Source organism: Impatiens glandulifera, chromosome 4 (genome assembly GCF_907164915.1).
Source record: "Impatiens glandulifera chromosome 4, dImpGla2.1, whole genome shotgun sequence".
In the NCBI taxonomy this organism is placed as follows: domain Eukaryota; kingdom Viridiplantae; phylum Streptophyta; class Magnoliopsida; order Ericales; family Balsaminaceae; genus Impatiens; species Impatiens glandulifera.
In genome coordinates this window covers 15,164,583-15,186,105 of record NC_061865.1, presented here as the reverse complement: position 1 = coordinate 15,186,105, position 21,523 = coordinate 15,164,583, and the positions used below count along the sequence as shown (strand labels likewise).

Sequence of the window (21,523 nt, the reverse complement as noted above, 5' to 3'; positions counted from 1 at the left end):
AAATTTGAGAAATACAAACTAGAGATGTTCAATATTTGGCTTACCGAATTTGAATTTCATTTTTGGTTTCGAATTGAATTTTAAACCAATTCGAATTCAAATACGGTTTCGAATTAATTTCCGAGTTGAGACTTTAACTCAAAAACTAAACCGATTGAAAACCGAATTCATTTTTATTATTTATTTTAATCATATATTATATAATTTATTAGATATAATTAAATAATTATATATTTTATTATATACTAAATTAGGTCAACCATTAACCCTTCATAATGTGGGGTCTGAATATTCGACATAATTTGAATTTATCGAATTCGAATTTTAGTATTTGGTTTGATTTTTAAATTAGCTTAAAAAAATAAAAACTCAAAGAATTTGAACCGAGAAACTCGAATAATCTGAAAATCGAACCAAATGAACACCCTTACTAAACAACATTTGTTTGTATCGTTTGACACATGAATATAAATTTGCTTGAAAATTAATTTTATTATGTAGTTTATTGAATTATTGTAGTCTATGTATATTTAAAAGTAAGCATTAATTTCATGTTAATGACACCATATCATGAATGTCCCAAATAGATCTCTATTTGGGATTGAACTTGAGTCATTTTTATTAAATGAGTTTGAAATCTATATATATAAAATGATACTTTATTTTTAAAGTGTCCGGATTGCCGGGTCGAGAGCTGTGGTTAATTTGGATATATGTGAGAGTAAATGGATATTTTAAAAATGTTATAGGTATGGTTCGAACTTGCAACCTAACAAAACAATTACAACCTTTTAACTAATTAGGCTAATAACACTTTATATTTTAAATTCAACCCAAAATTTGATAAACACGTGACATTTTAACAATATAAGTTCAACTTTTTAACTAAAAAATCTATATATATATATATATATATATATAAAATGATGCTTAATTTTTAAAGTATCCAGATTGCCGGTTCGAGAGCTGTGGTTAATTTGGATATATGTGAGAGTAAATGGATACTTGGGTCGGATTTTGGGTTGACCCGCCCATAAAATTTTTACCGTAATATTTTTTTCACGATTTTTTATATTATTACTCGTGCAAATGCACGGGATACATGCTAGTTGGAATAATAACATATATGTCTCAAACTATAATAATTTTAGTTATTTAAGATGTTTTTTTCAAACGAATAAACATAAACGCATGTTTTCTTATTTTAACATAATTTTTTTTTCTAAATTAATTTACCACATTTATAAAAAAATATATATACTCTAATTATTCTTGCATATTACATATTTTTTTAAATCATTCAAACCGTATTCGATAATTTTAAACGTGTATATGAAAAAATACTAAATTTAAAACACAAACACGTCATCCAAATTGTTAGGCAGCACACAAAGTTATATCGTTATAATTTTTTATAAAGTAAATAATTTTTTTATATATATTGAAATTTTCTCAAATCATTTAGTAGATTAGACGTACATTTTTTTATTCATTAGAATATATAAATCTCAATACAATTTCTAAATTAAAAAAAAAATACTTTTAAATTATACAAACTAATTAGAAAACAAAAAAATAATAAGTTAATATAATATGATGGACATTTTATTAATTTGGAAACTAAAAACCTCTAATAATTTTTTTTTGAAGGTACATAATATATAATATATATGATACTGGTAGTGAATGGTTAGGTTTTAATATTTTAAATTGAATTGGGTATTATTAATATTAATAAAACGGGATAATATCTTATTAATAGGATTGGTTTAAGACTTAACTAATAATAAGTTATATTTTTTTATCAATCTTATTAATAATATTAAACGGGATAATATCATATTTTATTAAAAGATAAATTGGTAGTCAATAAAGCTGAATTTGGGGAAATTTGAGGAAATGATCTGAAAGATACTCTTATTTGAGCGGGTGGTAAATTATAATTTTAATTGCTTTCGTGGTCGTTTATTTTTTTTGACGAAATTGTCCTTTTCACGAAACGCTATAGGGCTTAGCGTTTCGCGAAGTGAATTATGTTTAGTATAAATACTATAATTTTTTCATTTTCTTTCTCTCTCTTCTCTTGTTCTCTCTTTCACGGCGGCGGCGACGACGGCAGCTACGGCGAAGGAGGCTGCGGGGCGGCAGTTCAATTCATATAAATTTACAAGATCTTTATTTTTAACCCTAACCTAAATCGATTTATGTTTTTATTTACACGATCTTCATAAACTCTAACCCTAAACCTATTTTGCATGCAAGTCTCCGATTCTAAGGATTTGAATGTCGAAGAAGATGTTCATTTCAAACCTAAACCTAATTCGAGTTATGTTCATGTTTCCATTTTCTTCATTTCAAACCCTTCGATTTAACCTGTTCTTATTTGGTTCATATTGGTTATTTGGTTCATATTTGTTCATATTTGTGGATTCATATTTGTTATTTGGTTCATATTGGTTCATATTTGAGCATTTCGTTAGGTTCATTAATGGTTTTTGCAGAAAATCTCGGATCATATGGGTTTCCGTTTCAGGGAAGATTCGCTAAGTGTTTAGCGTTTCGCTAAATGCTTAGCGTTTCGCTAAGTGCGTTTCGCTAAGTGCATTTCGCTAAGTGCGTTTCGCTAAGTGCGTTTCGCTAAGTGCATTTCGCTAAGTGCATTTCGCTAAGTGCTTAACATTTCGCTAAGTGCATTTCGCTAAGTGCATTTCGCTGAGTGCTTATTTATTTTGATTAATAAATAAGTAATGTAATGCTTATTTATTTTGCTAATGATGTTTGAAAGATGAATATTGTGCTAATTTAAAATATATTTTAAATAATTTAGTGCAAAATTTTAGAAGAGATAAATCTGAGAAGTTATCGTCAAATATTCAAAGAAATTGGTGTAAATGGGGAATACTTAGAAAGCATGTCAATGTTCACGATAGAAAAGATACTTAGGTTTATAAGACGATGTCACATGAAATGGGGTGACTTTATAACCTTTGCAAGGAACTGAGGCGAATTAAAGGTTGGTCGATTTCTTGTCCTTCCTTTACTCTCTTCCAAAACTATAATCTTATTAGCTTTAGTTTGTTGATAAGAAAATGAACTTTTTTCAGTGGCTTGTTTGAAAGGAGAACAAAGGGTACGAAGGCCATGGTGGGCACCTCCTTGTTTGGCAGTTGTTTTTGTCAAGTCTGCGAAGAGTAATCGGCAAGCCAAAGTTGTGTCACTGAAGCTTAAACCTTAATAAATTTTTCTCTTTTCTATGTATGTAATAATATGTATGTATGTGTATAATTCTCACTTGTTTCATGGCTTTAATCATCTAAAATTCATCTTTTAGTTCTTCAATGAAGAATTTATGTGAATTTCTTTCCTATTTTTATTAGCTTTTTTGGTTTTATGTTTGATTTTATCAGTGTTTTCTGTTTTAAATACATGTATACAACTTTATAATGAAAGAAGTGCATTATGATCAGGATATATATGATATATCTAACCGATAATAGTCTACTTTCTTTATATGAATCTTTATTGGACTCTTTTTCTTATGGATTATTATTTTCATCTTGATTATGATAAATGGGTAAATTTTTAAAAAAAATTATGTTTGTCAAAATTAAAGTATAAATTAAATTACACTTTAAAATAATTTTTGCACCAAATTATTTAAAATATATTTTAAATTAGCACAATATTCATCCTTCAAACATCATTAACAAAATAAATAAGCATTACATTACTTATTAATTAATCAAAACAAATAAGCACTTAGCGAAACGCTAAGCACTTAGCGAAATGCACTTAACGAAATGTTAAGCACTTAGCAAAATGCACTTAGCGAAATGCACTTAGCGAAATACACTTAGCGAAACGCACTTAGCGAAACGCTAAGCACTTAGCGAAACGCTAAGCACTTAGCGAAACGCTAAACACTTAGCGAATCTTCCCTGAAACGGAAACCCATATGATCCGAGATTTTCTGCAAAACCATTAATGAACCTAACGAAATGCTCAAATATGAACCAAATAACAAATATGAACCCACAAATATGAACAAATATGAACCAAATAACAAATATGAACCAATATGAACCAAATAAAAACAGGTTAAATCGAAGGGTTTAAAATGAAGAAAATGGAAACATGAACATAACTCGAATTAGGTTTAGGTTTGAAATGAACATCTTCTTTGACCTTCAAATCCTTAGAATCGGAGACTTGCATGCAAAATAGGTTTAGGGTTAGGATTTATGAAGATCGTGTAAATAAAAAGCATAAATCGATTTAGGTTTGGGTTAGAAATAAAGATCTTGTAAATCTGTATGGATTGAACCGCCGCCCCGCAGCTTCCGTCGCCGTAGCTGCCGTCGTCGCCGCCGCCGTGAAAGAGAGAACAAGAGAAGAGAGAGAAAGAAAATGAAGAAAATGAAAAAATTACAGTATTTATACTAAACCTAATCCTCTTCGCGAAACGCTAAGCGAAAAGGGCAATTTCGTCAAAAAAAAATAAACGACCACGAAAACAATTAAAATTATAATTTACCACCAGCTCAAATAAAGGCATCTTTGAGGTCATTTTCTCAAATTTCCCGAATTTGGTAAGTTTCTAAATCCTTAAAGCGGGATTCATAAACAGCCGGTTTCTAAATCCTTAAAGAAGGGAGCTCGTTTGATCAAGAGTTATTTTGTATTTTTTTTTTTGTTTTTTAAAACACATTTTTCTATCATTTTCTTAATCATTATATTTATATCTATCAAATTTAACTCAAATTTCAAATAACCTATTTTCTTTTCCAACAATATTGTTTTGAAAGATAAAAAAGGATGCAGCAGAATTCTATTAGTCTATTAGTAATATTAATTATTTACTTTGTATTATAATTATATATACACATATTAATCTTAATTTATTTTAACTATCACTTATTTACCTTTTAAAATCCTTTATACAAGTATATATATATATATATATATATATATATATATATATATATATATATATATATATATATATATATATATATATATATATATATATATATTTATTTTAAATATTTTATCTATATATCTCCTAATTACTACGGCAATATAAATAGGTATATATTTATTGTCTTACTTTAAAAAAAAACAAATTATTATCTTAGTTATTTTAAATATCACCTACTTCCCATATTAAATGTAATTAAATAAGTGGTAACAATAAGAAAATTAAATAACCTTGTGCCTATAGAATAGGGAGAGATAGTTTTTCATTTAATTAAGGTTAATGGAAGAAAGAGATATGAAAGTAAATAGAATTTGAAAATATAACCTTGAAATTGAAAAAAACTTCATTCTTTTAATAATGCAAGGGAGGAACTAGGATATATCGTGTTACATTCCTACAATAAAAAAATTATAATAATTAGAAGATGTAATGCTTTGGACAATAAGGAGTTAGTTTGATCATTAGTAAAAAGTAGTGTTTTAACTGCTGTTTTAATTCGATCTTGAGTTATTTTGTATTTTTTGTATTTTTTTTAAATTATTTTTTCTATTATAACTATATCAATCAAATCACTTATATTATGTTATCTTAAACAAATCTTAATTAACCTATTTTTATCAAAACAATATTTTTGAAAGTAAAAAAAAAAACCCTGAAAAACCCAATATCAAACTAATTGCATGTTCAATTCCATTAAAAAAAAAGGCAAAACTCATAATAGTAATAACAATAATTAGAAATTTTAAATACAATACCAGGGAAAAGATAATATTAATTTTAAAAATAATATTAATTATTTACTTTGTATTATAATATATATTAATCTTAATTTATTTTAATTTATTACTTTAAATGCCTTTAAATAAGCATATATATATATATATTATTTTAATTATTTTATATATCACTTAATATATATTTTTTAGGCAAAATAGATTTTTAGGATTTTTGGATAAAGACTAATAAGGAAGTAGATAAAATCTGAAAATATAACCTCCCATAATAAAATTTGGAATATATGTAATAGGATTACTGATTACACCATTTTAAAAAACTTTGATAAATTAGTCAAACAAGCAACCAGTAAAACCAACAACAAACAATATATAGTTCAGCATAATATCAGAAAAAAAACTATAAGATCAATTAATTTAAAAAAAAAAAAACTCATATCTAATATTGTAAAGTGAATTCTAATGAAAAAAAATATTTTATTTCAAATCTAATATTGTAAAGTGTTTACCAATAAAGAACAATTTAGTAAATTAGAAAAATAAACAAGTTGATCTCAGATCTATAATATTTTGGTAAATATAAGAGGTATAAAACCTGATAATTTACCTTCAATGAGGAAAAATCGACAATAATAACTTATATGAGAGATTTTGCCAAAAAATTGCTTTCAAATACAATCTGCAAATATATAAATTAAGAGTAATGACTTGAACGGTACAAAAAACGAAATCATCAGACAAAAAAAAGTTGCGATTAACGATCACAAAAATCAATATATATACTCACAATAGTTATATATTGCTACTCACAATCACAATAGTTATATATCTTGTAAGATTATCTAGGAAGATAAAGAAGAGAATAGAGGGCTTGAAGAAGAAGACTACAAAATGAAACGAATTAGGGTTTTCTGTTTTTCGGGAGACTAGAGGTTCTCAATAGATATATAAGCCTATTTTTATTAGCGAGAATAAAAAATGGGACTTATATAATCATTTATGTATAAATTATATATTTAATAAATTCTAATATAATTACTTTCTAGAAAATAATTTATAAATCACTTAATTAATAGCCTATTCACATAAACAATGAAAATTTTAATTAACATTTTATTGTTAAAATAATATAAATTAAAAAATTTAGCAGGTATAAATTTTAAATTTATATAATATTTTAGTTAATAATTTAATTAATTTAAAATAATAATAATAATAATTTTAATATTATCTATTAAAAAAGTTCATAATATTTAATCACAAACCAATCTTACTTAAAAATATCTATTAATATTACTCAATTTCTTTATCTAATATTTTGAATTAATGGACAATATATATATATATATATATATATATATATATATATATATATATATATATATATATATATATATATATATATTATAGGAGGAAATTAATAATATCTATTGTCACTAAGTTAAAAATGATAATATAAGACTATATACTTTTAAGTTCATTAATTTTTATTTTCATTTTTATATTTAAATTTAGTTTTATAATTTATATTAATTTTAATTTTTGTAACTAAATTTATAATAAATATATTTATTTAATTTGTAGTAACCATATTAAATTATTTTATAAATAAATATGTTTTTTACGATATTAATAATATAATTTGAATATTATTTTAAAATTAAGATGGAGTGAAATCAAGTTATACCAAAATTAAAATATATATTCTAATTGTCTTTCTAGTTGTATTTTATTATTAATATTTTTCTCATTGATTATTGTAAATTATAAAAAAAAATTATTATGTATTTTTTTTTAATTGAGTTGGCAATTTGATTTTATTTGTGATTTTAAAAAAAATATTTTAATAGTCACATGACTAATTACAATTAGACTTGCATGTTGTGACAGTTATAGAATGGTGACATGTGTTATATATAATTAATTTGCATGCATTTTTAGTCTCTCTCCTCTGTCCCTAAACCCTATTCTCTCTCTTCATTTATATTTCTTTTGTTTGTTTTATATTGCTATAAAGATTCGTTGATCTTCTCTCCCCTCTATCTCCTGTCCTTATCAATTCACAATATAATAAATATAATAAATATTTGGTCTTCTTTGGAATCCAGCTCATAAAGAGTCGTTTGATGGGTGGGTATTCGGACTCTTATTGGGCGCACCTTCATCAGTTTTTTAGCTGTCATTTATTTTTATTATTTAAACAATTTAATGTCACTTTTCTTTTTACACATCATCATTTATTTATATATTTATTTTTTACACATCCTTTTATCTTCAACTCTCTTACCCTAAACCTTAAATCTGACCCGACCCGACCCGACTTGACTTTCATTTGACCAGGGCCGGCCGTGGGCAGCTTTTGGGCCATCCTCTTCAGTCTTCCCTCACGTCATACATCAAATATTTGCCATACAAACTTTAAACATGAAAACATATAATATATAATATTAACTTAATAATTTAAATTAAATTACTTTTATTAAATTATAATACATCATTATTATATTTTTTAATATAACTTCTTATTTTCTTTCTTAAAAGACATTTTTTATTCATGAAAACTATCTATGATAACTTTAACCTTGTCAAGTTAATCGTTTGTTGTCAACCATGTTTTCTTAAATAAGTCTGCTGTTACCTGCTTGTTTGAATTTTTTTTTATAAGAAAAAACTGCTTCAAAATTGAATCAACTTGAAGCTGAGAAGTAAAAAAAATGCTTAAAAATTGAATCAACTTTTTGCTGAGAAATAAAAGTCATATTAGTGTTGATTTTAGGTTCTTCGATTGTAATTGAATATATGGCCCATCTCGGGCTGCCCATTTAATAATAAAGAAGATATTTATATTGTTTAGCTGGACTAACGTTATTATTTTATAGAGAGTCTAATAAATATATATATATATATATATATATATTTAAATGTATATATTAATATTTGATTTTATTTATTTTGAAATGATTTCCATGTTTTTGATAAACTTGAGAAATACTAAATAGCATATATTGTTTGAATCTTGTGACAATAAATTTCAATATGAGTTTAATGTGAAAATTAATTTTGTTATGCACTTTATTGGATTTCTTTATACCAATATGGATATTCAAAATAATTGAAACATTAATTTAATATTAATAGTATTATTAAAAGAATAAGTTGTTAGTAATTTTATCTTGTAATACAACTAAATGATAATATAAGAAATACAATATGTTATTAAAGAAAATAAAATGAATAAACTCTTATTGATTATTCTGAGGTCGGTGAGGATCACAGTTCTCTTAAAATATTTTCACTTTCTCTCATTTGTGATTGAGAATTTTTATCTGTTGGTTGCTTTCTAGTATCAACGGAACCTGCAATGATTTAACACAGAATAACCACTACAACAACGAACTTGATAAAATTACCTGAATCAAATAACCGGGTTTTACACAGAAATAGTCAAGTCAAAAACTCAAAAAACACTCTAAAAAAGAAAAAACTATTTTGAAATTCTAGAGGGAAAATGATAAGACAATGTGTGGAAAGAAATTAGAGTGAAAAAATATATTTAGTTGAAAATTAAACTATAAAATCATTCATCAAAATTTTAATCCAACAAACTAGTACTTCATTAATCCAATAGTTAATCTTACTTGCTTCTTTCTTGCATCTTCTTTACATTCATTGACATTTATTCAGAGTATATGTAAGTTACATATGTTATAATAATAAATATAAATATTTTGTAGTTACATTAACAATTAATAACATTTTTGTTAATTATCATTAACAAATTCATTTTCATTTGATTAAATTTCACCTTAATTTATATTTAAAATTAAATTTCACACTCATCTCTCTCTCTCTCTATATATATATATTGACCCTCATCTTGTGACTCGCACTTTTTTATATGCATTTTTTATCCCTTCGGCAAACCACCCACCAATCTTAGTCGACCTCAATTGATGACACACCTCTTATATCTCGTCAAACTCAACCACTAACCCTCCAATTGACCATCATCTTGTGACTCACACTTTTTCATATGACTCTTTATTCCCTCGGCAAACCACCCATTAACCCTAATCTTGTGACTCACACTTTTAATATGACTTCATCCCTCGACAAACCACTCACCAATCTTAGTTAACCTTTCTTTTACTTCCACTTCAACAAATCAACAACAAATCCCCCAATAGATCACACACCTCTTATCCAACGCAAAACCAACCACTAATCACCACCATTCACCTCGTGACCTCACACTTTCAAATGCTCGTCAAACCACTATTAATTTCAAACTCACACTCGACACCCGACCTCCATCCGACCTCCATCCACTAACCCTCCAATTGACCCTCATCTTGTGACTCACACTTTTTCATATGCCTTTCTATCCCTTCGGTAAACCACCCACTGAACCTAATCTTGTGACTCACACTTTTTCATATGCCTCTATACCTCGACAAACCACTCATCAATCTTAGTCAACCTCTCTTTTACTCCCACTTCAACAAATCAACAACCAATCTCCCAATTGATCACAAACCTCTTATCCAACGTCAAACCAACCATTAACCACCATCCAACATTCATATTGTGACCTCACACTTTCAAATGATCGTCAAACCAACCATTAATTCCAACCTCACACTCGACAAACCACCCACCACCCGACCTCCATCTCGTGACCTCACACATTTAAATGATTGCCACACCAACCACTAATTTCAACCTCACACTTGAAAAACCACCCACCAACCGACCTCAATCTCGCGACCTCACACTTTTAAATGCTCGTCATACCAACCAATAATTCCGATAGCACACTCGACAAACCACCCACCACCCTACCTCCATCTTGTGACCTCTGACTTTCAAATGTTTTCCAAACCAAGCACTAATTCCGACCTCACACTTTCAGATGCTTATCATTTGTTTAAAAGTTACGTCACCATATAATGTAGTCAATAATACATCCTTGAAAATATAAATTTGCATATTTTGGGATTCGAAACCTGGTCTCCCGCATGAAATGTGAACACTTAAACTGTTAGACCACTTATGATTGTTGAAATAATTTTATTATTTTGTGTATGCATATATATTTTGTATTTAATATTTATTACCAATTAGTTAACCACCACCCGACATTTATCTCAGGACCTCATACTTTCAAATGCTCCTCAAACCAACCATTAATTTCAACCTCACACTCGACAAATTAGTTAACCACCACCTTACCTACATCTCCTGACCTCACACTTTCAAATGCTCTTCAAACCAACCTCTAATTCCGACGTCACACTCGACAAACCACCCACCACCCGATCTCCATCTCGTGACCTCACACTTTTAAATGTTCTTCAAACCAATCATTAATTCCAACTTCACACTAGATAAACCACCCACCACCTCGTGACCTCACAATTTCAAATTCTCGCCAAACCAACCACTAATTCCGTTGTCAAACTTGACAAACCACACGACCTTCATCTCGTGACCTCACACTTTCAAATTCTCTTCAAATCAACAATTAATTCTAACCTCACACTCGACAAATCACTCTCCACCTGACCAACATCTCGTGACCTAACACTTTCAAATGCTTGTCAAACCAACCACTAATTCCGACCTCACACTCGACAAACCACCCACCACCCGACCTCCATCTCGTGAACTCACAATTTCAAATGCTCGACATACCAACCACTAATTCCGATACCATACTTGACAAACCACCGACCACCCGACCTCCATCTCGTGACCTCACAATTTCAAATGCTCGTCATACAAACCACTAATTTCAATATCATACTTGACAAACCACCGACCACCCGCTCGTGACCTCAGACATTTAAATGTTCGTCAAACCAACTACTAATTCCGACCTCACACTTTTAGATGCCTATGCATGTTTTGGGATTCGAACCCTAGTCTTTCACATTAAATGTGAACACTTAAACTGCTAGATCATTTATGATTGTTGAAATAATTTTATTATTTTGTGTATGCATATATATTTTGTATTTAATATTTATTACCAATTAGTTAATTTTTATATTAACATAAAAATTATATATACTCATAAAAAGTATTATATATATATATATATATATATAAAATTAATGATGAAAACTAATATAATATAATATATATATATATAATGTAACAAATAAATATAAAATTATAAAGGTATATGCATTTTAAAAATAAATAAAATTGTTTATATTTATATATAAATAAAATAAATATAAAAATTATGAAGTTAGGTTCATTTATAACCATTTTTTTATATATTGAATTAATATTAATATAGATAACTTTTTAGATAATATATGATAAAGAAATGAGATGTTTGATTGGTGGTTTTGATTTCAGGATATTGATTTGATTCCTAAATTAGGAGGAATAAATCCCATTACGGACACTTTCTCTCCCATTATCTCCACATTCCTATTTTCTCTCTTATAATTATAATTATAATTATAATATCATATATATTTTATAATTATATTATACATTATTTTATAATTAACATAATATATAAATAAATAATTTCAATTATTTAAATAATATTAAGGAATCATTTAAAATAAAAATTTAGTAATAATTACAATAATTAATAATAATATAATTGATTTTATATAATTAATTTTAAATATTATATATTAATAATAAAATTAAAATAAATTAATTAAAATATAAAAATATAAAACTAAAAATAAAATAACAATTTTATATAAAAAAATATTAAAAAATTAAATATGAAATATTTTAATAAAAAATATTATTAATAAAATTATACCATGTTATAATACATTATTAAATAAAATATTATATTTAATTTAAAGTATATAATATTTGAAAGGACTTTGTCTTATATTATTTATATTTAATAGATAATTATTTATTTATAATTAGTAAAAAATTGAAACATTCAACATTTTGTTTGTTATAAGTATTTTTATTTTGAAAAAATATTAGAGGTTTATATTTTATTAAATTATGTCACTTAAATATTTTATATATTTTAAACAATTATGTTATAAAAATAAAAATAAAAATATTTTATATTTTTAATTTAATAAAATAAAATTAAAATTAATCATAATTTTAATAACAAAATTATATTTATAACTTTTTTATTATAAATCCAAACGTTATCAATGGTAATGAGAATGATTAAAACTCTTAACCAAACACTACACTTCTATCAATCATACTCATCATACCCATTCTCATTCCACACCTCTATCCATCCCAATCCTATTGTCATTCCTTTATTTGAACCAAGCACCCATATATATATATATATAATGTATTATATATATATATTATATAATAATGAAAATAATTAAAAAATAAAGAGGAAGAGAGAGGAGAGAGAAAATATTTGATGACGTAGATTATATATCTAATGAGTAAATTAATGTGGTGTTTGTTGAATATAAAAATAATTATGTTATGTAGAATTATATATTTTAATATAAAATTATTGATAAAAAAATATTTTATATTATTCGTGCCAAACTAAATATTTATATGGGATGAGAGGGTAAAAAATATTTAATAATTAAATTAAGTGATGGAAATATATATATTTGGAAAGAAATTTATATATATATATATATTAACAGAGAGAAAATAATTAAGATAAATAATTATTAGGAGAGAGAAATTACTTTATTATGTGGATGATTGTGGAAAGAGCTTGTTGTACACCTCCAACATATTAAATTAAACGTTATTATATATATATAGATAATGATGCTTAATTTTCAAAGTATCCGGATTTACGGGTCGAGAACTGTGGTTAATTTGGATATATATGTGAGAGTGAATGAATACTTGGGTAGGATTGTGGGCCGGATTGACGGGTCGAGAAATGTGATTAATTTGAATATATATGTGAGAGTGAACGAATACTTGGGTAGGATTGTGGGTTGACCCTCCCATAAACTTAAACCGTTTAAAATAAAATAAAAAAACACTATATGTATGTTTCGAACTCGCAATGCGCAACATATTTAAACAAATACAACTCTTTAACCAACTAGACTAATAAATCTTTATACTTTAAATTCAACATAAAATATGATGAACCCGGGACGTTTTAACAATATAAATTTAAATTTTTAACTAATTAATCTATATATATATAATGATGCTTAATTTTTAAAGTGTCCAGATTACCGGGTCAAGAGATGTAATTAATTTGGATATATATGTTAGAGTAAATGAATACTTTGGTCGGATTGTGGGTTGACCCGCCCATAAATTTTAAATGGTTAAAAATAAAATTAAAAATGCTATAGGTATGTTTCGAACTCGCAACATAATAAAACAAGTACAACCCTTTAACCAACTAGGCTAATAAGATTTTATATTTTAAAGTGTCTGGATTGCTGGGTCGAGAGCTGTGATTAATTTGGATATATATGTGAGAGTAAATTGATACTTGAGTCGTATTGTGGGTTGACCCGCACATAAACTTAAAACGGTTAAAAATAAAATTAAAAATGCTATATGTATGTTTTGAACTCACAACCTAATAAAACAAGTACAACCCTTAAACCAACTAGGCTAATAAGAATTTATATTTTAAATTCAACACTAAATTTGATGAACATGGAACGTTTTAACAATATAAGTTCAACTTTTTAACTAACTAATCTCTCTCTTTATATATAATGATGCTTAATTTTTAATGTGTCCGAATTACCGGGTCGAGAGTTATGGTTAATTTGGATATATATGTGAGAGTAAATGAATACTTGGGTCGGATTGTGGGTTGACCTGCTCATAAACTTAAAACGGTTAAAAATATAATTAAAAAACTATAAGTATGGTTTGAACTTGCAACCTTACAAAAGAAGTACAACCCTTTACCAACTAGGCTAATAACACTTTATATTTTAAATTTAACACCAAATTTGATGAACACGTGACATTTTAACAATATAAGTTCAACTTTTTAACTAACTAACTAATATATATATATATATATATATATATATAATGATGCTTAATTTTTAATGTGTCCGAATTGCCGGGTCGAGAGCTGTGGTTAATTTGGATATATGTGAGAGTAAATGAATATTTGGGTCGGATTGTGGGTTGACCCGCTCATAAACTTAAAACGGTTAAAAATATTGACAAAACAAAATCTAAACCATCCGGGCTCCATGCAATGGCAAGACGAGTCCGGAGAAATATTCAACTTGACCTCATTTACTATTGAATTCCAAAGAACCATTTCGCTTTCCATAGCCGTTTGTTTCCTCAAGAAACGGAGGAAACGGGCTCAAGTTCATCCAAGAAAACAAACACGTATTCCCTTTCAAACACTCTATTCCGTACTCCCTCAATCTGTTTACCATAAGTTGTTGCCTCTTTAACAATCTTTCGCGGTTCACTTTTATATACTTCTTTGTAAAAAAATTGTCCGACAACATGCATGCGAGCAAATGTTGTGTTTGAGAGGAGATAAGAGTGAAACTAGACATTCTTCTAGCGATTGTCACAACTTTGTCGTTGTACGAGTATATAGTCCTGGCCCTAAACCCTGGGAGTCCGAGGTCTTTTGAGAGACTATAGACTATGTGAACTCTCTCAGCTTCTTTGCAATTTTTGTATACCAAGATCTCGACTATGCTAACAAAATCAGGCGATGAGAACACAGATCCTGAGTAGATTTCGTCCGAGACGAGATGGATGTTCTTTTGGACAACAAAATTGAAGATTTCCTCGAGAGTGGAGCGAGGGATAGTTACCCTAAAGGGTATGAGCGATTTATTATGAGCACCCCTCTCACTTTCATGGATTGTGCATTTTGGTATGCAACTAATTCCATGGCTTTGGGTGTTACTTGGTAACCGTTCGAACTTTCACAATGTACGTATTGGTATGATTTTCGCACATGTTCTCCATCGCAAATCTCTATCGAATCTAAAACAAAATTAACAAAATTAAAACAAGTTAGTAAAATTTTGTGAGTATTTCATTTTTATGTATTTAGACTATTGCTCCCATCTATGCATAAGCATATAGTCACCCACAAAAAATAGATTGTTTCATTTATTAAGGTTTGAACATATACCATTTAAAAAACACACTACTAGGAAATAGTTATAATAATTTATACACTTATATAACTTTTGCGCTACAAATGAAATTTACCTAGGATAATAAGGTGTGGGGACAAGTAAAGCATCGCCGAGATTGGTTAAGATCAGGGTCAACCCTAAGGTAAGCTCGACAAGCCCTCGGGCTAGGGCAGCTCATATAATAAAATATATAATTTATATATAAATAAATATATAAGATATATAGATAAATATATAATCTTTAAAGATATAATATTGAAGTATAGTGGTTCCAAATACAAATTTAAAACTTTGCTTAAGTTAGTGACTAATTGATCAATATATATATAATAGTGTTTTTTTATTATGAATAAGTGAAAGTAAAGAAGAAACGATAAAGAAGAAGAAAATGAAAAAAGAAGAAGAAACGATGAAGAAGAAGAAATGGAAAAAGAAGAAGAAACGATGAAGAAGAAATGGAAAAAGAAGAAGAAACGATGAAGAAGAAGAAAAAATGGAGAAAGAAGAAGAAACGATGAAGACATAAGAAAGAAGAGGAAAAAGAGACGAAGAGTCACTTAAGATTTTGATATATTAGAAAATAGGGTTTACAATAGAATATAAAAATGTGGATTGTGGGCCTTCTATATGGGTTTTGAAAAGAGAGAGAAAAGAAAAAAATGTTTTAAATTTTAAGTTTTTTTATATTAAATAAATAAATTATATATTATCAGGCTCGAAAAGGCTCGACAAGTCATCGAGCAAGCATTATATGAGTTTGAGTTCGGCTTGAATATTAAAAGAGCCAGCTCGAGCTCGGCTCGAACTCGATCAAAGTCAAGCCGAGCTTTGACCGAGCGGCTCGTGAACAGCTCACGGAAAGTTTAACTCATTTGCAACCCTGATCTATCCCCTATCCTCTCTCTCTTCACAATATAATATATATTTTGTTTTGATTTATATTGTTATAAGATTCCGTTGCATTGGCCTGTTCCAATGTTAAAAATTATAATTAGTATAGATGTGCTCTCTATAATTTCTTACCTTACCAAAAAAAAATTGTATACTTTTTTTTCATTTGATGGGTCACAAAATTTCTATTTGAATTGGGTCATTGTTAGGGAATCCATAAATAATCTGAGTAACCCTAGCTCTAGCTGGTATTATATAATTAATTAAATAGTTCTCTTATTTTATTATTATATTTTAAAAATAATATTTACTAATTTTATAAAAAATCTGCTTTTAATTATTAATAGATTTTTAAATTACAAACAAATTGTTAGGATTAATTTTGAGTGATCTAATAATAGACCTTAATTAGATGTGAGTAAACTTTCACCTTAATTAACAACAAAATTCTAATAAAAATTATGATTTTTTTAACATTTTTTTTTAAATGTATACAATATATCATCCACTTATATCATGTTAAATTAGTCAAATTAGGGGATCGTGCAATGCATACACATAAAAATATATTGTTACAAAATACTATATTTATCAAATTTGGTATTAAATTTAAAATATAAAATGTTATTAGCTTAGCTGGTTAAAGAGTTGTACTTTTTTTTTTTGTTAGGTTGCGAGTTCGAAATATAACTATATCATTTTTTATTTTATTTTTTACCGTCTTAAGTTTATGGGTCAACACAGAATCCGACCCAAATATTCATTTACTCTTATATATATATCCAAATTAATTACTCTCGACCCGGAAATTCGGACACTATCAAAATTAAGCATCATTATATAATATATATTTTGACCGAACAACTCGCGAGCAATTCACGAGCAACTTGACTCATTTGTAGTCCTAATCTATCCCCTATCCTCTTTCTTCACAATATAATATATATATATTTTGTTTTGTTTTATATTGTTATAAGATTCGGTTGCATGGCCTGGGCCTATTCCAATGTTAAAATTTTTAATTAGTATAAATGCGGTCTCTATAATTTCTTACCTAAAAAAAAAATTGTATAATTTTTTTTTTCATTTGATGGGTCACAAAATATTTATTTGAATTGGGTCATTGTTAGGGAATCCATAAATAATCTGAGTAACCATAGCTGGTAGCACTGTATATTTATAAAATTAATTAAATAGTTCTCTTATTTTATTATATATTTTAAAAATAATATTTACTAATAAAAATTGTGCTTTTAATTATTAATAGATTTTTCAATTAAAAAAAATTGTTAGGATTACTTTTGAGTGATCTAATAATAGGAGTGTTTGAAACAAACACTAACGAGATGTGAGTAAACTTTCAACCTTGAATTAACGACAAATTCCAATAAAAAATATGATTTCTTAACATTTTTTTTAAACATGTTTTTTAAATGTATACAATATATCATCCACTTATATCAGGTTAAATTAGTCAAAGTAGGAAGATCCCACACAATGTACGGATAAAAATATATTATTATAACGTCCCACGTTCATTAAATTTGGTGTTAAATTTAAAATATAAAATGTTATTAACCTAGTTAGTTAAAAATTTGTACTTGTTTTGTTAGATTGTTTTGTTAGATTATAAAATGTTATTAACCTAGTTAGTTAAAAATTTGTACTTATTTTGTTAGATTATTTTGTTAGATTGCGAGTTCGAAACATACCTATAACATTTTTAATTTTATTTTTTACCGTTTTAAGTTTATGGACGGGTCAACCCAGAATCCGATCGAAATATCCATTTATTCTCACATATATATCCAAATTAACCACAACTCTCGATCCGACAATTCGGACACTTTCAAAATTAAGCATTATTATATAATATATATTTTGATCGAGCAACTCGCGAACAGTTTGATCTATCCCATATTCTCTCGTCACAATATAATATATATTTTGTTTTGTTTTATATTGTTATAAGATTCAGTTGTATGGGCCTATTAAATGGACCTGTTCCAATGTTAAAAATTAGAATTAGTATAGATGTGATCTCTATAATTTTTTACCATACAAAAAAAACATTCTAGGGCTGTCTTTCATTGACTACTAAAAAAACATAATAAAACATTACATGTTTTTAATTGCATTTAATTATCATCCAAATCAGTTATAGTAAAACTTCTACAAATTAATAATGTTGAGACCGAGATCTATAATTAGTATAGAAGAGGTCTCTATAATTTACGTTTTTAATTTTTAGCTTTTATTCAGAATGTTACGACTTCAAAATCATCTAGGTCTGTCTAGAATGATCTCTTAAACTCGTGGTTTTTTTTCCCATTTTTGGGAATTTTTAATGAAATGACGCTAAATCGTTTTCTCCCCCAAAAAATATCCAAATTAACCACAATTCTCGACCCGGCAATCCGAACACTTTCAAAATTAAGCATCATTATATATATATATATAGATAAGAAACGAATATATCATATTATAAGAAAACTAAGATTTAATATATATATATATATATATATATATATATATATATATAGAAGAGATAATTTAAAATAGGGAAGGGTGGAGGAATAATTTGTTACAATCTGATTGATTGAAAAATAAAAATTATTTCACTCTTCTCTCATTTTTTCCCGCCAATGAAATGATGACACATCATTTTATCTCCAATTTTCTTCCATATATATATATAATTTTTACAATGAAAGTTGAAAAATGATTAATTATTTTTATAAGACTTATATAAGTTTTAAATAATTAATTAGGATGCGTTTGGTTCAAACAAGGGAATCAGAATATGAATATGATTGATAAAGATAAGAAATAGGAATATGAATATGATTGATAAAGATAGGAAATATGAATGTATATGATTGATTGAAGTGTGCTGTTTGGTTGGAATTAGATAATTATTACTATTTACCATGGATAGTGTTTGGTTAAAAAACAAATATTAATATTATTTTATATTTATTTATGATATATAATTTTTTCAATATTTAAATTATAGTGTTAATTAATTTTAATTAGGCTTATTTTATATTATATTTTATATTTATTTATTAATAGTATTATATATTTATTTTTAATTTAGTACTTGCTTTGTTGTGGCTATTGGAAGAATGGAAGCTAAGAAAGAAATTACTGCTAAGTTGAATCATTTAATCTACAAATACACATCAACTATTAGTAAAATGAGTGTATTACTGACCAGTGACTTACCTGAATCAAAGATTTATGTTTTGGATGCATTGAAGAGTATTATTTCTCTTAACTCTCTCAATGATTTAGAATTCAAGACAAGATGGAATAGAAAAGAAAAACAGAAACTTGATTATAAAATTAGAATCGGTCTTAATCATCCATGTCAAAAATATACAAAAGCACATTAACCATTTCATCATTACATTCACCGCTGTTCTTCAAAATATAAAAAAAAGTAGTGAAATATCTAGATACAACAAAATCCAACATTGGATCTAGATGCTAACTGTTTTTCAAAATTACTAGTAATTACATTATGTTCGAATGTGCACAAAAGCCAACAAACAAAAAGCTAACATAAACTGTTGATTTCATACCTAATTCACGAATGAGAAGATGGATGAACAAATCCAAACAAAAAAGATCGTCTCAAATGACTTGGAAATGCAAATATAACTTCTACTTTCACATGGTCCTTGCAGCAAATTTCAAGAGCTTTACCAACATCCATTTGAGGTATGCCAATGCTAATTAATTCATCAATAACCTCCTGCATCTTTAAAGCACTTAAAGATTCATCAGATTTTGGTTCTGCATTCAAAGCATTTATCACAACAGTATATTGTGATGCCATTTTGTCACAAATGGACTCAAATTTGGAACTAAAGTTGTCAAATTTTGAGTCAATCCTTTGTTGAAAAGTTGTTGATCTTTTCTTCTTGTGCAAAATTTCCCTTATTGGTGAAATTTTCTTTCTTTTTTTGAATGATTTGTTGTTTGTTGCATGTAAACTTTGTGAGTGAGAAGTGACAACAACTTCATCTTCACCATCTGATGAAGAACTCACAATCACAAACATTGAGGGTTCATTATCATGGCAAATGTATGCAACAAAATGGTGCTATAATGGATTTTTTTCATTCTCCATCTCTATTATACCAATTCTTTCGTTCTCCTTCTTTTATCACTCTCAGTTCCGTCTCACTATCATTCTTCTACCATCTCGAATTCTCAGCTTCAGTCCTCTACTTTAGCCGTGACATGACATTCATCTACAACTAATTATAATGACAAACTAAATGAGCATCACAGCCAAAAGCTGCAATAATTTGCAGTTTTGTTTTCACTTCATCATCTAAAATTCAAAAAGAAATGATTCATTTAAATCTGGTTCACAAAGAATACACATTTCATCATAGAAAACAGGGAAAAGAGATTGAATGAAAGAAAAAGAATTACAAATGAAGCCCGTAACTAGGAACCAATTTGAGTATAAACAGGCAAATGATTTGAACCTGATTTTTTAAGGATGAAGTTCAACTACCTGATGAATATTTTCCGTTTATCGATGAGTAAGAAGATTATCGCCGATCGGAAATCTCCTTCATCTGCTTTCAACAGTCCAAAAAACCCTAATCCCAACAAATACAAATGTAAATAAAAAGTTCAATCTTTGGAATATCTAGTCTTGATCGAAGATATCATCAGTAATATATACAAATTTTGGAGAACAACTAAATTCACAATAAAAATAAGAAAAACTTACCAGATAGGTTTATGGTTTGTGTTATGCTCACGCCAATGGTAGAAATACTAGGAGAACTGATCAACTG

General features: G+C 27.2%; 1 pseudogene; it reads right to left on the bottom strand.

The window, feature by feature from the left end:
• Positions 1-20,544, bottom strand: part of LOC124934800 — a 28,686-nt pseudogene extending 8,142 nt beyond the window's left edge.
• Positions 20,545-21,523: the final 979 nt, after the last annotated feature.